Raw genomic sequence first — 20,598 nt, 5'->3', positions numbered from 1 at the left:
TCAAAAACGCTCTGTGGGGATAGATAATGAAACTAGAGATGTCATTCGGGGACAAAATAATATATTTATCCCAGTGGATCTCCAGTGCGGTGGCAGTGTTGGGGGCTGTGTAAGGAGTACCCAGAAAACGGCCAATGAAACCAAGGAGGTTTCTGCACGAGATCTCCCCCTTCGCGCCCCGACAAAACACAGGAGCCGCTGCCTTTCCTGCGCTGTTTATTGCTGCGATGTCAGTGTGGGTAACAGAAAGCAGGCGAGGAAGGCTTAATTATAAAAAGGAATCTTTTCAAGACACTTTAATTCCCTCATTTTTTTTTCCCTGACAAGAACTCACACATATATACAAAAACGTGAACCTAGCTTAATTTGGGGCTCTCGAAATTATGGCTAATGTGATATCTTAATACCCCTCGGTTCAGTCTTAGAATTTCAAAAATTTCTGGCTAATCCTTTCTGTTGCTGGAGGCAACGGAGCAAGGGGATTGAAAGTGTGGGTTCTAGAGACAGTCTCTGAGTTCTGCCCTCATCCCCCAGCAGCTGAGGGGTTTTTGACAATTCAGGCCGAAGCCTCCGTCTCCTCATGTCTGAAATGGGACAGAGCAGCAGCCTTGCTGTAAGGTTAAAGGAGGCAACTCTGAAAAGAGCTTAACACAGTCCCTGGCACTTATCTACTAAGTGTTTATGTTTATTAAATGTCAACTATTTCATATCATTATTATTAAGTAGCCCAAAGAGGTCAAATATCTAAAAAGTCACATACATCATGTGGATACATGTGTGTTTTGATGTGAAATGCCCAAGTATACTCTGTCGCTCTCTCCCAAACATTCGCATTATTATCAAAGTAATTTGTTTACTGTGGAAAATGTTTTGAATACAGAAAAATAGAAAGAAAAAATAATCATCACCTATTATCCAACTACCTACAGGGAAACATTTTTTAACATTTTGGCCCTTGTATTTCTAGTTCTTTTTAGTATGCATAAATACATTTAAAATTTTCTCATAAGCTACTTGCTTTTTTATAACTTGCTCTATTCACTACTCATCTATCAAAAATATAGTCACGTCATTAAATATTCCTAGAGAGCATCATGTTAAACAGCTGTATAGTCTTCCATCTCCTGAATATACCACTATTCATTTAACTGATCCCCTGTGGCTGGACATTTAGGTTGCTTCCAACATTTTTACAATATTAGAAACAACACTGAAATGAAGTCTTAGAAATAAACTATGGTGCACTTCCATGGTCTATCCCCTTAAGATAAAGTCCTAGAAATAGAACTTTCAGGTCAAAAGTTCTGCACATCTTTAAGGTTGTATATATAGGGCCATAGCATCAGGAAGGGTGCATCACTCCCCCCAGTGGTAAATGAACATTTCTTTCCCTTATATTTACTGCCCCTGAGCATTGCTTGCTCAATTCTTTCAACAATTTCTTATTGAGCTCCCACTGTTTTCCAGCACTGCTGGAGATGTCTAGAATAGGATCTCATTCTGGCAACTTCATCTCTCAACTTTTCCGTCGGAGAAGTAGGACTGTCTGATAAGTGCAGTAGGGTTGGAAACGGGGCTTCAGTCTCTGAGACTATAAAGGGTTCATTCTTTCTGTCCCTTGGCCAGGAATGTATCAGTCCTAATGCCCCTTCATTATTGCTTTTGTGTCCTTTTGTGTGGGCCTTGATCTGCTTTTTTGGTCCAAGTTTTCTCCCTAAATGTGTGGCAAGAGCTTATAACACAGCCAGGAAGAGGGTGTCAGTGCAAACATCAACTCTAGTGGGTTATAACCTGGATCTCTGATTGAAAAGGATTCTGAGGCCATATCTGAACTCAATTGGAAGAGTGCTGTGATTGATTAGTGATTTCTGCCACAAACATAGGAATGGGAAATAGTTGTATGTTTACTTATAGACTCTATTATTTGCTCAGTTTCCAGGCTCTGTAGGACAGAAACTTGTAGATTCATGTGCCGTTTTCCTGTCCTGATTTCTTTCGCTCCTGTCTTCTTTATACTCTCCCCAGCTCACTTTCACCTTCTTTTTTCCGTTTGTTTGTTTCTGTACTTCATACACATTTCTAATTGCTATAAGTCTTGTGTTTCCTATAGATGACACCCTCATTGAGTTAAGCTTGCCAGGAAAGTTTATGGTTGCACTCTCTCTCGCCCCCTTGATCTCTCTTTCTCTGCCTCTCTGCTTTTACAGACCATTCACTCAATTTCTCCTCTCTGTGTTACCAGAAGCTGTCAATGGCAAATGCTAGTCCAGCAATTCATTCTTGCTGGATGGACCACAGGAGGGTTTCAGGAAGCCCCACTGTTCAGTCAGGAGAGGCCCGACGCCCCGATAGAGTCACCAGGAATCCACCCCCACAGGAAACAAAGCACATCATTTACGGTGCCTCGTTCAAGTTACAGCATCCGCTGACTGCTTCACGAGCTCCTGGAGACTGGTAAAATGTCACTTGTAGAACAACTCCATGCTGGCCCAGGCTGGCGGATAGCATGGAAACAGCTAGCTACGGGGTTAACGGTCTTTGGGTTTAGTATCACATTTCCCATAAACAGCCTCTCCTTGCTGAGCTCTGACGATAGATCAGACGTCGTGCAAAGGGTTTGCACGCCTTATCTCACTGAATCTTCCCACTCATCTGGAAGTCAGTTATCATCATTGGACCATTTTATAGGTAAGAAAACTGAGGCTTAGGGAGTCTAAGTAACTTTACCACAATTACTCTGCTAGGGAGTTGAGGGGCCTCCAACTGGTCTGTGCAGCTCTACACCATACATTCGTCAATATGATACACTGCTCCTTGTGTGGGAGCATGAGGCCCCACCTACCCATCCTGTACAAAAGAGCTTGGAAATAAGAAAGACAGAATTGCTATCTTGGCGTTAAACCACATAGTCAGCCCACAATGGATCAGGTCAGCAAACTGCAAGGTGGTTTTTAAGAGATAGGCTGGCTCCCAGGTCTGTAAGAATGAAGATATTAGCATATTTAAAGAAAACACTTGTATCCCTTTGAAGGAGGTTTGGATACTACCAGTAGTCACCCTCAAAAAGGGGATTTAAAGGATGCCCATCAAGCATAACCCAGGAGAGAGTGGGTACACCAAGTCTGCTCTGTTAGGCTATTCATTCATTAAACTGTCATGTATAGAGCACCTGCTGTGTGCTGGCCACTGCCCTGGGCAATGCCCTGGCACTCAGGGCACCTAAGTCTTTGTCAGAAGGCCGACTGATCGTGAAATCTGAGCACTGGGGCCCTCATCTGCCTGGTCCCCTTTCGAGAGCCCTAACAGTGTGCTCATGTGGTCACATGTTATTGCAAAATTTGCCAGCGTAAGATCCTTCAGTGGCCATCAGTTAAGGCCATTGTCTCCACTTTTATTTCTTCTCTGTGTTTATAATAAATATTCACTTTTATGCTGACTTAATTTGGTTCCCGTGGAAGCAGCCCCTGGGACAAGGATGGGAATACAGTTGGTTTATTTGAGAGGCGTATTGGCAGGCATGTGGGGAAATGAGATCGGGAAGGGCGGTCAGCCAACAAAGGCTGCATTATCAAGCCAGCTCCCACTGTGGGTGTCTGGAGCTTAATCTCATGTGGGTCTTTGGGGAACAGAATGTTTTAAAATATGGGTTTTATTATTATTTAGCAAAGGCAAGGCCAACGGATCAGGAGGAGACTGCCATTGAAAAGATAGCTTTTTGCTCACTGTTCCCAAGAGGAGGGGACACGGCACAGGGGAGCCACATGGAGAAGCACCAGGGCCAGTCAGCAGGTGAGGGGGACAGAGGGGCCCAACTATGAAGAGCCTTTACTGTGGTTTCTGCAGGAAAGAATGGGCGAGGCAGAGAAAGTATGCTAATGGTTGGCTATCTTGGCTAAGCTCCATGGGCTCTGGGCACAGCACTATTCCTAGCTGGCTGGCATCTGGCCCTGGGGTGGTTAGCAACAGGGGATACTGGCCTTGAGTGTGACAGCCCAATAGATAAAGAAGGTGCTTGGGGGTGTGGGCTCCAGACTGGTTGGTCTGCATTTGAAAGATACACTCAAGGGTGCATTTTTCACTCTCTCTAGTAATTAGCTAACCCTGGGAGAGAGCAGTCCCCCCAGGGTCAGCAAGACCCCAGATGTCAAAACAATAGCGATACAGAAAATGAAGATATGGTTAATGCCCAGGGTAGAACACACACCTCAGAGCAGTCCCACCCCAGGGGCGAGGGAGTCACTGGCTGGGGGCTTCTGTGTTGCTGAAACATGGCCTCCATACCCCACTTACCAAACTGAGACTTGATAGAGTTTTGGATGAAGTATAACAGGCAGTTTAATTTCTTTGCTAGGCAAAGGAGGTCACAGTGGGCTAATGTCTCTAAGACTGTGACTCTTCTGGGGGTATGCAGGGAGTTTTATAGTAAAAGTTCAAGAGTTCAAAGGGCAGGGCTAGTTTCCAAAGAGATTATTTACAGGATTACAAATTATTACAAAGTTATTCTTGTTTTTGCAGATGTAGTGGTCCCCTTCCCTCTGCTGGGTTCACCTCTGGCTTTGGGACTCTTTTAATATTCTTGCTCCTAGAACAAAGGATGCATAGGAAAGGGCTCTGTGGAAAAGAGCTCTAGAGAAAAACTTGTGCAGTTTAAAGTCAGGTTGACAAATACTTTTAGCCTTTTAAGCAGGCTGAGGCCTGGGACCTCCTGCTGCAGGCTGAGGTCTGCAGCTCGAACAACAGGATACAGGGAAACCACAAGGGGTCAAAAACAACTGCAGACACGCACAGTTGGGACAAGTTATGAACAACAAGATGCACAAAACATCCAACTGCTGTTTCTGAAGTGTCAGAGTCAAGAGCAGGGCACAGGGGTCAAGAGGAGGGCACTGAGCATGATCCCTGCACACAGCACCATGAGGGGGTTGGGCAGACACCCAAGCCTCCCTCCTCTCCAGCCTAACCCTGGTCAGGTAGAGCATGAGAAGAGCCCCTTAATCCACTGTACAGGCAGTTACAAACACCACTGCTGATATCAGATAGTCACTGATGACAATAAGGTCCTGCTCAGTTATAGTGGTAAGAGTTAATTCCCCAGCACTCCCAGAGGGCAAAGGCCTTTGGAGAATACTGGGGTGCTGACAGCTGAAGTGGCATGAGCACAGTGCAGGGCCAGAGCCTGTGGGACATGGCCAGGGCACCAACAGCTCTGCTCCTGGCACTGAATTCTACCTTACTATTGTAGATTCTTTTTTTTTTTTTTTTTTAATCAAGAAGGCTTCCAACATTGTATAAGCTTCAGACTCTACAAAAGTGGGTCTACCCCTATGCAGAGACAATCAATACCTGATTGTTATGGGCTGAATTGTGTCCCCTCCCAAATTTGCATACTGAAGTCCTAACCTCCAGTACCTCAGAAAGTGACTGTATTCTGAGAGAGGGTCTTTAAAGAGGTCATCAAATTAAAATGAGGGCATTAGGGTGAGTCCTAATCCAATATGACTGGTGTCTTCATAAGAGGTTAGAACACAGACTCAGAGTGAAGACACAGGGAGAAGGCAGCCATCTGTACACCGAGCAGAGGCCTCAGAAGAGACCAACCCTGCTGATATCTTGACCTTGGACTTTTAGCCTCCAGAACTGTGAGAAAGTAAATTTCTGTTGTTTGAACAACCCAGTGTGTGGTACTGTGTTACGGCAGCTTTAGCAAACTAACACACAGAGGAAGTTCTAACAGGCTGGTCCCTTAACCCACTGGTGCCCAAAAGCTTCCTTGGCCGGGCCCAGCCTCCCCCCGCAGCACTGGGACCTTCTAATTTCCCATGGAGCAGCCCCCAGGCCTAGTGGGGGCTACTCCAGGGGCTCCTGTTCTTTCTAGAGATGGCAGTCGTCCTCAGCTCCAACCGACTATTCCCAGATCTTCTGGTTTCCCAAGAGGAGCCAGAAATCTGCGTTCTATATGAAAACTCCCGATTTTTAAGAGGTGGTAATAAATTCAAACATTGAAAAAGCAAGAATACTCTTCAGACCAAACTAAACAACGTTGGGAGAAAGATTAGACTATAGCTCACAGTTTGCAACTTCCAGCTGTATCTCTTCCTTACAGGAAGCTACAAAGTTCCCATCCACCAGACACTCCTATTTCTTGTTGTCAATGAATCACTTGGCATTGACTTGGGACCCTGAGCAAGCTGGGTTAAAAATCCCAGCTCCACTGCTTACTCCTGCCGGAGCTTCACCAGCTCACTTAACTTCTTGTGCCTCGGTTTCCTCATCTGGAAAATGGGCATCAGGAGGACTGATGATCTGTGTAGGTAAGAGGCAGGGCCTGCAAAGGGCTGAAGGCACAGCAGTCATCCAGAAAAATGACAGCTCTTTACAAACCCTCATCTGTTCACTTTACTGGCTGATGTTGGCCTCCCAGGAACGTTGCAACAGGCAGTTTCTCAGCCCATGTAGGGCCTGTGATAACTGAATCACAAGGTAAATATCACCTGGTCATGACCTTGTCAGGCTGCTGTCCTCTCCTGGGGATAGCCTGACCTTGAGACACTCTCCTTTCCAATGACTACACGCTGGAATGAATCACTGTTGGTTTGTCTTTAGAGGGTCCACAAGGCTGAGGGTTAAAAGCTGGAGATTTTTCCCTGAGAAAAATCACTCTTCAAAATGCACACCCTGACATTCGCCTCCCAGGCACCAGATCACAATGTCAAGGAGCCCCAGAAGGAGGTCAGCTCCAAAGGTATCCCAGGTTCTGCCGCTGGATTCACTGCATCACACACATTCGTTTTTAATTCCCATTCAGCCGCATAAAGACAGGAAGACACTGCCAAATATCGATCCCGGGAAATGAGACATAAATCAAGCTAATTCCATCCACCCAGGCCCCATTCCCACAGGCAGGCTGGAAAGGCTGACATAGCCTGCATCTTTCTCTTTTTTGTATTTTTCATAAATTAAACCCGACTCTCGGCCCATGGATCAATCAGAGAACATAGAAAACAGCACAGATACAATGGGCAAGTTTTTCTACGGATCTGGGAAATATTTTTATGCATGTTTTGTTTGCTAGAAGAGAGACCACAGAGCCAGGTTGTGGAAACAAGTGTCTTAACCCTAGCTTGATTATTTCCTCCCTTCCTTGGGAGGACTTTGAGCAGGCTACTTACTTCTCTGAGCCTCAGTTTTCTTATCTGTGAAATGGGTAAACAGTAATGCCTACCTCACTGAGAAGGTAAGAGGAATAAACGGTGAAATGCTTAGCCCAAGGCTGCCCTTAGTTGCTAAAACGTGCCCTCCCAGAGCTCAACACTTCACACGGGTTAACTAATTTAATCCTCCCAACACCTTATGCCTCATTTTACCACTGAGGAAATAAAGGCACAGACAGGTGATGAAGGTCACACAGCAGCCAGGATTTGCACCCCAGGGTCTGGCCTTAGCTTGTACTCTCAACCATGCAGGAAGGTTTTGTTTTCATACATTTCCACAGACTGTTTATTTGTTCAGCAGATATTAAAATAAATAATTAGAAGTGTGGTGAAATTTTTTTTTTTAATGTTTAAGTACTAGACGTGCTGAGTCGGTAGAACAAAGAGACCGGAATAAGGCCTGGGGGTAGACAGCGGGTGGTGGGGAGGGTAGTGGTGCAGGAAAGACCTTTCTGATCATGTGACAGCCAAGCTGAGATGAGAATCCGAGAGAGGCTGAGCTAGGACCCTGCTTCCACTCTCTCATGCACCAGAATCCACCCGAGGGCTTGTTAAACCCCCGGCTGGGCCCCAGCCCCAGAGACTGGGACTCAACAGAGCTGGGCTGGGGTCTGTGCACCTGCCTCTCTCCCTCTGCCCCCAACAAGCTGCTGCTGCCCGTGGTCTGGGGAGCAAGCTCTGCGCACAGGGAGCGAAGACGTGGAATTAAGCGGTTGAGGCTCAGGAGAGGAAGCTGTGAGGCCAGAGGCCTCCTTTCATAGTCACCCTGACGCCTGAAGTCGGTGACCGTGTGACACATGAGAAGACAGGCTCAGAGCAATGAGTTAACCTGTCACAAAACCTTGCAGTGGCTGAGGCAGGAGGCAAAGCCGGGTTCCAGACTAACACAGAATGGCCCCCATCAGTCCCCAGGAGATCAGTCATGGTGAAGGAGGGCTGTGTGCTCTGGGCCCCTGGGACTCCACAGGACAAACAGCTTCACCCACTTCACACGTCCCCAGGGGAGGCGGGGCCAGTGGGCGGGCTGACAGGAACCGCTCTGTCCAGGCAGCCATCCCTCTGCTCCTCCGCCTCCGGGAGCAGCAGCAGCCCTGCTCTTTCTGGGGGTTCTCCCTGGAGGTGGTGTTGGGAAGGAGGCTGCTCTGCCTCTCTGGGACTGTTTTTCTCCCTCTCTCTGGCTGACGAGGTGCTGTGGAGGAAGCCAGGCATCTCTGTGCTTTTGCTCTAGAATTGCTGCTTCAGTTTCATCAGGAATTTTTTTTAGAGCAGGACAGATCCACGGGGCAGTGTTTCAGGAGAAACTAAAATTTGGGAGGACAGTCGGGGCAACGGACAATATCACCCTTTGATCCTTGCAGCCTAATTCTAAGCTTCCACAGAGAAGCCTGGTCTTTCTACAATCATTACAACAATTCAAAGATTTCAAGCCCCTTCAATTAAAAAATGATATAAACAAGATAAAACATTACAGCACAGACACTAATGGCTCGTTTGGGGGTTCACAGTCAATAGTGGGGATTCAGTCAGTAATATCAGTTACTGGTTCCAGGCGTTTCCTAGATGCTGTACTCAGTATTTTTTCTTCATCATGTTTCTTAAACCTCCTGACAGTTCTCAGGTGTGGACACTTTGTTATCGCCATTTCACAGACGGAGAAATTGAGACTCCATGAGACTGGGTAATTTGTCACAGACACAACTCACAGTGGCAGAGCCAGGCTTCAGAGACCTGTGGACCTGATGTCAAGTCCTTGTTCTAATTACCCGAAGCTGCAGAATCTTCCAAAGTTGCTATTGTTTTATATCACATTCCTCTTGTTTCTCGTCTTCTCTAGGACTAAATGGCTAAAAGAGTGGGTAAAGTAGAATTGGACTTGGGTTTGAACCCCAGCTCCTTGGGCACATATTAGCTGTGTGAGCTTAAATACATATTTCTGGATTGAACAGAAAAGGGAATTTACTGGTAGTATAACTGGAGAATCTAGGGATAAACTAGCTTCAGGTCTGGGTTGATCCAGGGGCTTAAATCTATTTTCTCTTTCTCCATCTCTTACAGCTCTACTTCCAGACTGTTGGGTCCATTCTAGATGGGTTTTCCCCTCGTGGAGGCAACATGGCTGCCACACCTCCTGCCCATTCTCCCAGATTCCTGTCCATTAGGAGAGAACTTTAGTTCTAAGATTCCCAGTAGAAACTGTGTTATGTTTTAGTGGCTCTAATGGGGTTGTAACACAGCCCTAAGCCAATCCTTGGGGTCAGAGGATCATGATGAGCTGACTGGGCCAAGTCATGAGCTTTAAGTCAGAGCTGGTGATAAAACCACCTCCTAAGCACACTGGCTGACAGCAGAGAGGGTGGTGGTTTCTCAGGGAAATTAAAAAATAGTTATCAGAAGTTTGAATAGATCCTAGTCATGCTTAAGAAAAAGAGCAATTCCTTCATGCCTCCATGCCCCCTTCTGGAAGGGGGGATCACAGTAGTGTCTTAATCATCTCAGGCCGCCATAATAAAATACCACTGACTGGGTGGCTTAAACCACTGAAATGTATTTTCATACAGGTCTGAACGCTGGGTGTCCAAGATCAGGGTGTCCGTATGGCTGGGTTCTGGTGACAGCTCTCTTCCTGGCTTGCAGAAGACCACCTTCTCACTCTATCCTCACATGGCCTCTCCTCTGTACAGGCACATGGAGAAAAAAAAACTCATTTTTCTTCTTTTTCTTGGAAGGCCACTAATCTCATCAGGAAGGCCTCACTCTCATGACCTAATTGAACCCTAATTACACCCCACAGGCCCCCATCTCCAAATGCCATCACATTGGGGATTAGGGCTTAAACATATGAATTTGGGGGGGGGGGGACACAGTTCAGTCCATAGCCACTAGCATCGACCATATTCAGTTAATGTGAGAATTAAAAGAGATAATACTATAAAATTCTGGTAGTATTTGATCCTTACTAAGTACCAGTTAATAAATAGCAGCTTATAGATGATACATTTTGATTTTTTGTTGTTTTTTTTTTTAACTGAAGTCCAATAAAATTCACCTATTTCAGCACAGAGTTTGATGAATTTTGGTAATCCTGTACATTGGTGTAGTCACCACCACCACCAAGACAGAGCAACACCTTCCCCACAGAAGTTCCTGTAAGTCTCTGTGGTTGAGCTCCTCCCATGACCTCCAGCCCCAGGCAACTGCTAATCTGCTTTGTGTCACTATGTTTTTGCCTTTTTTTAGAATTGCATATACATGGAGTTATATAGCATCTTTTGCCTTTTGTGTTTGACTTCCTGCACTGAGCATAATGATTTTGAAATCCATCTATGTTGTTATTGTGTATTAATATTTTTGTTCCTTTACATTGCTGAGCAATATTCCATTGCATGGACATACCACAGTCTGCTTAACCATTCACAGTTGATGAGATATTTCTAGTTTTGGGTTATTATGAATAAGCAGCTATGAACAATTGTGTGCAATTTCTTATGTGAACATATATTTTCCAGACAGTAGGATTTTTATGGCAAGTTCTCTGGTTTATCTTATAGAGTTCAGCAGATGTTTAAAAATTGGAAAAAAAATGTTGTTGTGGCAACACATGCTACTACATGGACAAGCCTTGAAAATATGCTAAGTGAAAGAAGGCAGTCACAAGAAAACACATATTGCATGATACTATGTAAATGAAATGTCCAGAACAGGCAAATCCATAGAGACAGAAAGTAGACCAATGATTGCCTAGGGCTGGGAGGTTTTGGGGGAAAAGGAAAATGACTGGTAATGGATATGGTGTTTCTTTTCAGGGCAATGAAATGTTCTAAAATTGATTATGGTGATGGTTTCAGAACTCTATGAACATGCTAAAAAATCACTGCATTGTACACATTAAATGAATGAACTGTATGTGATGTGAATTATTTTTCAATAAAACTGTTACAAATTATTTGTTAAATGAATGAATGATTTAATAATTGGATGATTCCATGTATAAATAAATTTTCTTGTTTCCTGGCTATTTAATCATTTCAGTACACTTTGGTATTTATCTGTAATTAAACACACTTACTGGGCTTCAGTTAAGTGCCAGATACGGTGCTAGGGGTTGGGGATTCAAAGACAGAGGAGACACAGGATCCATCTTCCCAAAGACACACTTGAGAAAGGGAAACAGACTGTAACTGCAGCTGTAATACATAACACTGACAAATCACTTACAAAGAGCCAGGCATTCATACCTATCTATATTCTAATCATAAATATAAAATATATATGTGTTTTCATTTAATCTCCATAGCAACCCTTGAGGAAGGTACCAGCAAACTTGCAGTCTTTAGATAAGAACACTGATGCACAGAGAGGGTCAATAACTTGCCTAAGGTCACCCAGCTAGTAAATGGTCAGCTGGGACTTGAAGCCCAGAAAGCTGGCTCTGTGCCCATGGCCTTAACCCCTGTGCTCCAAGGCCCATCCACAGTGACACTGCTCCAACAGTGAGGAGAGGGGCCTAGCTATGGCGGGGGTGTGAGCCAAGGGCACTGTCACGCTTCCCGTTGGGCTTAGGCTCTCAGCCCTGCACAATCTGTCTGTACACTTCCCCTTGCCCACTCTTCTCTCCACCTGGCTGGTCCCTGGCCCTGGCCACACTCTGGAGACCACAGAAAAGGACCCCCAGCACCACCTTGTCACCTCTCTTTTTTTCTTCCTCTCCTGCAGCTGAGCAGAAACACCACACTGCTTGTTATGGACTGAATAGTGTGCCCCTCAAATCGATCTGTGGATGCCCTAAACTCCACTGTGACTGTGTTTGGACATGGAGCCTTTATGGAGGTAATTAAGGCTCAATGAGGCCACAGGGATGGGGACAGCCACCAGGAGTGTGGTGCACAGAGAAAAGGCCAAGTGAGGACACAGCGACAAGGTGGCCATTGGCAAGCCAGGAGGAGAGGCCTCACCAGAACAATGCTGCCGGCACCATAATCTTGGACTTCGGGCCTCCAGAACTGTGAGAAAATGAATGTCTGCTGGTTAAGCCACCCATCCTCAGGTATTCGTGACGACAGACTGAGCAGACTAATGCATCACTCTACACCTGCTCCTCTCAGAGCAGAAGCAGGCCTGGCCCTAGCTGGGAGGGACAGTGACTCGAGAGAGGGAGGGTCTGAAACACTGGTCCTTCTTGGAAATGTCGCCTAGCCAGGGACACTAGGCTAGACTCATCAAACCACTGTCTTGCTGCAACCGGCTCCTGCCCTCCCGAGAGCTGACTCTAAAATTTTCAAGAATTTTCCAAGCTGTTTATCAAACACAGCCATAATTAAAAACTAAATTATATGAACTTTTATTAAATAAATTGCATTAAAAATAAAGGCCATAAATACTCAAAACCACCTCTTCTTAAGTATTTTACTACATTTTACTATTTTGTGTACTTTTGGGGTCATATATATATCTACTGAATCTGTATAGTGAGTACATCATATGATGGCACACAAGCACACATCTCCTCCCAAATCCAGTCAGTGACATCATACATCATACGGATAGCTTAATGAAGGTCAAGGTGAGCGTCTTTACACCACAGACATTGGCCAATGCTACGCATCAGAGCTTGATCTATTGTTTTGTTCATTTCTAAGAAATCAACTTAAGAAAGTAGTGGCAAAAAGGTCAATAACTAAGTGCATCATATATATAGTTGTTATACTGTGAATAGTGCAAAAATCAAGGAAATATTCTTCCAGTATTCAAACAGCATTATCCAATTCAGCTAAGTCACTCATGACGCTGATGAACGTCTAATGTTCTGATATAATGTCTCTGTTGTTTCACTTTCATCTCCTCTTTAACTTAAACAAAAATATCAACCAATTTTCGTGTCAGAACCACATTCGTCAGTTGCAGTTGTTGGTTGGATACGGACAGCAGAGTTGGGCAAAAATCAACAAAAGCATTTTGTGAAACTCAGTTGGCTCTGTGGGATGTATAATAGGGTCGTCCATGTTTTGTTATTTTAAATTGTATACAACACTAATGTTAGTAAGCTTTATAATAAGTATATGTACACATGCAAATATGTATACATGTACATATATACACACGTATACACATACATGTACTTCTTTTGGAGAAGTATTTATTAAGCAAAGCATTAAACATTCACCGACACATTGCTGCATCAAATCATCCGCATGTGAGGAGACGAGTCCAGGGAGCAGGGCACACCTGCTCCAAGTAACACAGGCAGTCTGCTGACCAGCACCCCCATCCACGTCACAGCCGCTCCTACACAGGGTTGTTGAAGGACAACCCAGTAAGACAGGAAAAGTCCCCAGGACTCCATCATTGATATTTGTTCTTGAATTCCTCTCAGTGCCATGCAAATAGCTAAGCCATAAATCCTAAGGGGTGCATAATTTCATTATTCTTATTATGCTTAATTAAAATAACACTGAGCCTGGGTTAGTGATTAACTCTCTCTCCACCTCCCTCAGTCTCCCATTAGGGTAATTTGTTTCCCAACCCTCCTAACTAACGTGGGCCAGGATGGTGTTTTTCCTCCGGGTATTTTGGTTATTTTTCATGATTATTTTCTTACCCCTGGAGGGTAGTATTCCTCAAGATGGACCTTACTTGGGAAAATGGAAAGGAATGAAGCGCAGGGAGATCCTGGTTCAGAATGGCTCTGAGACACTGTTAAGGAAATGAAAAGATGGGCCACACACTAGGGGAACAAAATCACATTACATAATGTAAATGTGTAAAGGTGTACACAACCTGTAAATGTACAAATGTGTAAAAAACAGTGTACATAAAGAATTCTTTAATCTCGGTAATAATAGGACAAACAACCCAATTAAAAATGGGCAAAAGATGTGAATAAACATTTCACCAAGAGGATAAACTACTGGCCAACAAGCACAGGAAAAGCCACCAACATCATTAGTCCTTTGGGAAATGAAAAGTGAAGTCTCACCGATGCTGAAAGTTAAAAAGACTGACCACACTTCATGTTGATGAGGATGTGGAACAGCTGGCACTCTCATAGGCTGTTGGTGGGAATACAAAGTGGTACAAACACTTTGGGAAAGTGGCCACTTCTTTTAAAGTTACAATAGAGTGGCCATACAATGCAGAAGTCCACCCCTAGGCATCTACCCAAGAGAAATGACAAAAGCTGTCCACGCAAAACTTGTACATGAATGTTCACAGTGGCTTATCTTGAATAGACACAAACCAGAAACAATCCAAATGTCCATCAGCAAGCAAACAGATATAGAAATTGTGGTCTACCCATACAACAGAACCCTACCCAGCACTGAAAAAGGAACGAACCGCTGATTCACAGAGCACCATGGATGAGTCGCCAGTAGCTACCCTGAGCCAAAGAGCCAGGCGTAAATGAGTACTCACTATATGATGTCCTGGTCATGTTCTAGAGAAGGCCAATGTATAAGGACAGAAAGCAAAGTAGGGTGACCAGGGGCTGAAGGATACGGACTGCAAAGTAGCACATCGGAGTTGTTGTGGCAACAGAAAGGCTCCACATCTCACTCGGGTGACAGTCACATGGGCGTATCCACTTGTCAAGTGTACACTGCACGTGGATGCTGTGTGTGATATGAAATCTGCACCTCAACAAGACTGATTTTTAAAGTAGCTTTTAAAAGTGTAACCTTGGGCATGCTATTCTTCTTTTCTGGGCCTTAGTTTCCTCATCTGTAAAATGGTGATAATAACAGTTGCTATGTTATGAGAATTGAACGAGAGACTATTGCAAACACTTAGAATCTGGGTGTGCACAGTAAGATTGGTTAGTCTGCCTCGTTGCTTTTCATTAAACTATAAAAAGTCACAGAACAGGTATCCATTCACTCATTCATGCAACAAATTTTTATCAAACACCTATGACATTCCAGGTGTCATTCAAAGCACATGAAATACACCAGCAAACAACATAGACAGAGATTCTGGCCTGCTGTCCCAGCACTGTCCCCCTGGCTCGCCAATCAGCATGTGCAATTTCAACATCTCTCCGACTAGATGATGTTAAATTCATATTCAATAATTAATGGAAATGGATGCCCTTTTTTTTCCCCCAAAGCACCTTAAAGAGATCGCCCAATCTTCTGACACTTGACACAGTCAATGAGCAATCTGGCCAGTGGCTGAGTGTTTCCACTTTTGTGGGAGCCAGGCCTCCTGGGGAGACCCAGGAGAAAAGAGAGCTTTCTAAAACATCTTAATTGTAAGTGGAGTTCATTAGTTTAGATCCCATTACAATAAATTATTATCCACGGCTTTAGATCTTAACAAAATGGACACTGCAATGATTAGAGTCTCCTGTGTTTGTGGAAAGACCCTATAATAAACCTACACTTGATGATAACAACAGTAGATTAGTCCTCAACCAAACCAGTTATTTGTCCCAAGAGGGAAAGCCCCCCCCTCCATTTGATGGTCAAAATAGAAGCCTGGCTCTCTTATTCTCAGAAGAACATTAACATTGCATCCACAGACAAATTTGATCATGGCGGTGTCTGCTTAAAACCCTCCACAGTTTCTCATCATGCTTAGGAGAAAGTTCTGTCAAAAAATAATGTTCAGAAGATAAAAAGCCAACTCTTTTCTCTCCCTGGTATTACTGAGACATAACAGACATACAACATTGTATTAGTTTAAGGTATACAATATAGTGATTTGACATTTGTATATATTGCAAAATGATCACCACAGTGAGTCTAGCTAACATCTATCACCTCATATCGCTACAGTTTGTGTGTGTGTGTGTGTGTGTGTGTGTATGTGTGATGAGAACATTTAAGATCTACTCTTAGGAATTTTCAAACATACAACAATATCATCAACTACAGTTGCTGTGCTGTATGTTACATCCCTGGGACTTATTTATTTTATAACTGGAAGTTTGTACCCTTTGACCCCCTATATCCATTCTGCCCACACTCGACACACCGTCTCTGGCAACCACCAATCTATTTCCTGAATCTTTATGAGTTCAGTTTATTATTTTTTTTAAGTTCCACATATAAATGGGATGACACGGTGTTTGTCTTTCTCTGTCTGACCTCTTTTACCTAGCAGAACGCCCTTAACTTCATCCATGTTGTCACAAATGGCAGTATTTCCTTCTTCTTTATGACTAAATAATATTCCATTTTTATATACACCCTGTTTTCTTGATCCATTCATCTGTCATTAGACACTTCAGTTGTTTCCATGTCTTGGCTGTGGTGAATAATGCTTTAGTGAACAAGAGGGTGCAGATAGCTCTCTGACAGTCATTTCTGAAAACCCAGCTCTTATACTGATACAGAATAAAAATGTGTCAGATGTTTATTTAACTCCTTAATGAGACAACCAGTAGTATGGAAGAGCCGGTTCAAAAAGCATTTGATGACAGGGGTTTAATCAACCCCTCAGGAAAGATGTAAGGCAGCAAGTTTTCATTTCTTTGTTCATTTTTTAATTAGAAACAAAACTGACTAAAGTCCTTCAGGGCGATAAAGGGATAATCTCTGGGGTTATCTTCCCTACCAGATAGAAAGCACTGACTCCTCCTACAGAAGGACAGCTGTCTACAAATGTACACGTCACTCCAGAGAGCTCAAGTCCAATCAGTAAACAGCAAACTCAAACAAAGCTACACTCTCACGGAGAATTAGGTCATCCCTGGGTGGATTTGGTAGAGAATGCTCTAGTTCGACATCGAAAGACTCTGTAGTCTTCCTTTCTGCCCTCTTTCTAGGTTTTGGATCGCTTTTCTTAAGAATGCTACATCTTCAACAAGACCGACACCACCAGCTCCTCCCTCTGCCCCAGCCCCATCCAGTAACGCTGCCCTCCCATGACAAGTCCCTTCCCATCGCTGGGCCACCACCGCAGCTTCCTTTGCCCTTCCCCTTCCCTACTCCTATTCTCTTTAAGATCTCAGCTGAAGTCGTGTTCTCAAGGGAACTTTCCTGACCCCCCGGACTAAGTCACATCCCCTGTGAGCCCCCTGAGGCAGCAGCCTTCCGTCCGCCTCCATCTTGGCACCTCTCACAACTCTGGCTCACTACCCCACTGTGTGGTCAGCTGTTGAAAGTCTGGCTCCCGACTGGAACATAAGCCCTCAGAAAGCAGGGTGGGTCTGTTTCACTCATCACTGGACACCCGGGGCCTAGTGCAGAGCCTGAAACAGGGAGAGTGAGGGAGGGTGGCGGCTCCCCACAGGACCCAGAGTCTGCGCACCCAGGGGTCTCGCTGTGCCCAGTTCTGGCCCAGAGCCTGACTGAGCCATCTGTGTTTTTGGAGGTTCACGTGAGGGCGAGTTAACAGGTCACAGGGACACAGAGGCTGCACACGCCTGACTGCGGCCACATTCACCCTCAGCCCCATTTTGCTCGGCACTTGGAAAGTTTTCAGATTTAAATTAGTTGTCAACATTCAAGTTTTAACAAGCTGGAATTTCCAGCTCCTCCTGGAAAATCATTAGGCCCAAGAGGCCACACTTGGCCAGAGCTGAGGAGCAGAGATTTCCTGTGGTCTCTTGCTGACTGAGCTGGATTGCCACTGACTGTGATGCGGGCACCCAGCCCACATCCCACGCATCTCCCTGGTCTGTAGGCTTTAGAGTTTTCAACCCCTGTGCTGAAGTCTCCAAGAACCAGTGAGGTCATCAGTAAGAAACACAATGGGATATATCGCTTTGGCTCCCCCTGAACGTATCCTGCCCGCCCCACTGCTGAGATTCCGTGATGTCCCCTCTACTTACTTAAAACTCACCAGGAGGGAAGCTCTACACACTCTGAAAAACTAATCATCTGAGAAATTTAAATTAAATATTTGCTGATGGACCTTCCATTGTATTTCTCTGTCCCCCTTCCACAGAGAACCTTCCATATAAAACCAAGAATGTCCTCTTAGCTTTAGTGGAAGAAACCCTTTTCTCTCCTCATGATCTGCTCCATCTTGTTTTATGAGCAGATGAGAACTTGGAAGCCCATTCGTGTTTCTTTTTTAGCTTTGGCTACCAGGAAGCTCAGAGTTCAATTCTGAGCCTGCTTCCAGCTACATTCTTTAGTTTCTGGTTTTCTGGCAACTGGGACACTGCTTACTCTGCCCCACACTCTCACTTCCCTTTTGGAGAATTATTCCCCCTGCCCCGACCCCCATCCTTACTCAGAAGCAAACAGAATGTCAAGTGTGACTCTGCCCCACTCTGGCCATGGCTGATTGGTCCAGGAATGGGACTCTTGGCTCAAGCCAGCCCCTACATGTTCTTAGCTGAGGCATTCTGAAACTGAGAGACACGCTGCCCTTGAGATGCTGGGTGGTGGAAGTCAAGTTCATATACCAGAGGAGCCATTGGCAGCCATGTTCTCCTATGTAGATCGGAGTCCAGAAAGTACAGAGAAAACCCACCAGTGGGGTGGAGAACTCACCCTCCAGTGTTCAAGGTCAGCCCACAGTCTTTTAATAAATTCTTCCTTTTGTTAAAGCTACCTTGAATTGGGTTTCTAAAATGGTAAAGGAGACTATGCCATTTGTCTGCTTCAAGCTTCCAAAGTCCTTAAAATAAAAGTTGAATACTTTATTACATCTGACAAGGCCCCACACGATCTGGCCTCATTTGACCTCTACAAACTGGTCTACTTCCTTCATTTGGCTCCAGCCACAACAGCCTTCTTGCCATTCTCCCAACTCTCCAAGTTCCCATGTACCTCAGGGCCTTTGCACCTGTTGATCCCCCTCTGTGGAACATTCTCCCTCCAGAGCTTCATGTGGCTGGTTCTTGTCACATCACCTTCTTGGGAAGGCCTTTCCTGACCACCCAACTTAAATTTGCCCTCTGCCCTACTCTGCCCTTTCATTCCACCCTGTTTACTTTCTTCATTGTCTTTATCACTCTGCAATTATCTTATTTATTTGCTTGTTTACTTCAGCTTGGTACAAGTAACACTCAAATGTAAGCTCCACAATGTCACTGCTACAAGCCTGGTGATGAGCATGCTGCCTGGTAGGCAGTGGGTGCTCAGCCAATGGTTTCTGGGTGAGTAAGTGTTCCTCGCAGCCCAAAGATCCTACTTAATCCATCAGACGACCTCCCTCTCTCCTTACCCCTTTCCTTGCGTGCTTCTTGAGTTCCTCAGTCTTCATTTTGCTGGTCTTTGTGTGTCTTCCTGGTGCATCCCTCAGAACCTTTCTGGAGTGGATAGAAAAAAATAAGAGAACTTACTTATCTGGCAAATACTATGTGCCAGGTATGTTGCTAAGCACTTTACAAATATTAACTCATTTAACCCTCCAACCAACCATATGAGGGTTGTACCATTATTATCATCCCATGTTACAGATGAACAAACTGAGGCACCAAGGGAGGAGTCATTTTTCCAAGGAAACCAGCCTAGAAGGGGCAAAGCGTGGACTTATGCCCAAGGAGTCTGAGCCCTCAGCCAGTCTGCCTCCCAGGGGAAGGGGAGGAAGGCGTCCTCACTCCTGAGAGGCAGTCCTGTCCTACCTCCTTGGGCCCACCTCTCATTCTCACATCTGGGCTCTTGAGCAGAATCCAGGAAAGCGTGTATTCATCCCAGCACAAAGCCAGGGTGAAGCTTGTCCGATTAGGACTATGACAGATTGCAACGAGACACAGCGGGATGATTGAGGGCTTCCTCTAATCACACCAATTGATATAAATTACTCTGTCGGCCGCCCCGAGCGGCATCTGTGGGATTTACACCTCATTAGATCGGCGGTGCCAAATGAAGCAACAGGGTCCAGCAGTCCCCTCCTCTGGAGCGCTTTCTGGGCTAGGCAAAGATCGTGAAGGGCAACCGGAAAGTAGGATCAGAACCCTCCAGGGAAAAACGGCACCCAAGCTGGAGGAAACAGAAACTGAAACAGTCACAATTTTGTGTTTGGGGGTTTCTGATTTGAATCAACTCTTCACACTTCTGCCAAACTCCCACTTCAGATCTTCCTGAAGTTGGCAATTTAGCCTGAGAACAAACAAAACCGCAGAACCAGGTGGTCCGGGGAGAGTGTTGGGAGGGGCAGAGGGTTCTGAGGTCTGGGGATTCAGCAAAGGCAAGAACTCAGCTTTGCTGGGGGTGATGCCAAGGGTTCATGGAGCCTCCTTGAAGTTTCCACTGGCCGCCACCCTCATTAAATAAACAGTGTAAGAGAAAGCAACACACATAGCTTCAAGACGAGGCCCCCTCGCAAGCCCCACCCCTGAGCCTTGTGCAGTCTCTCCGGGCAGCCACCTCCCGTTCCTGCCAACCCCCGCCGGAGGTCCACAGGATGAAAACAGGAAGGCGGGAAGCCAGGAAGCCTGGATTTCCTTATTGGCTTCCGAAGGTCGAGGGGAGGAAGGGAAAGAGGCAGAAAA

The 20,598-nt window shown here is 45.2% G+C and overlaps 1 long non-coding RNA gene across 1 annotated transcript in view; it reads right to left on the bottom strand.

The window, feature by feature from the left end:
- The window catches only part of LOC135323337 (uncharacterized), a 119,770-nt gene extending 99,376 nt beyond the window's left edge, over positions 1-20,394 (bottom strand). The window contains exons 1-2 of the long non-coding RNA XR_010384799.1: positions 19,948-20,394; positions 19,329-19,413 (exon numbers count right to left, since the gene is read on the bottom strand). This is a non-coding gene — a long non-coding RNA (uncharacterized LOC135323337). The remainder of the gene's footprint in view (positions 1-19,328; positions 19,414-19,947) is intronic.
- Between the last annotated feature and the right edge of the window lie 204 nt (positions 20,395-20,598).

The sequence above is a fragment of the Camelus dromedarius genome, chromosome 17 (assembly GCF_036321535.1).
Source record: "Camelus dromedarius isolate mCamDro1 chromosome 17, mCamDro1.pat, whole genome shotgun sequence".
In the NCBI taxonomy this organism is placed as follows: domain Eukaryota; kingdom Metazoa; phylum Chordata; class Mammalia; order Artiodactyla; family Camelidae; genus Camelus; species Camelus dromedarius.
This window is presented reverse-complemented; position numbering and strand designations above follow the sequence as displayed.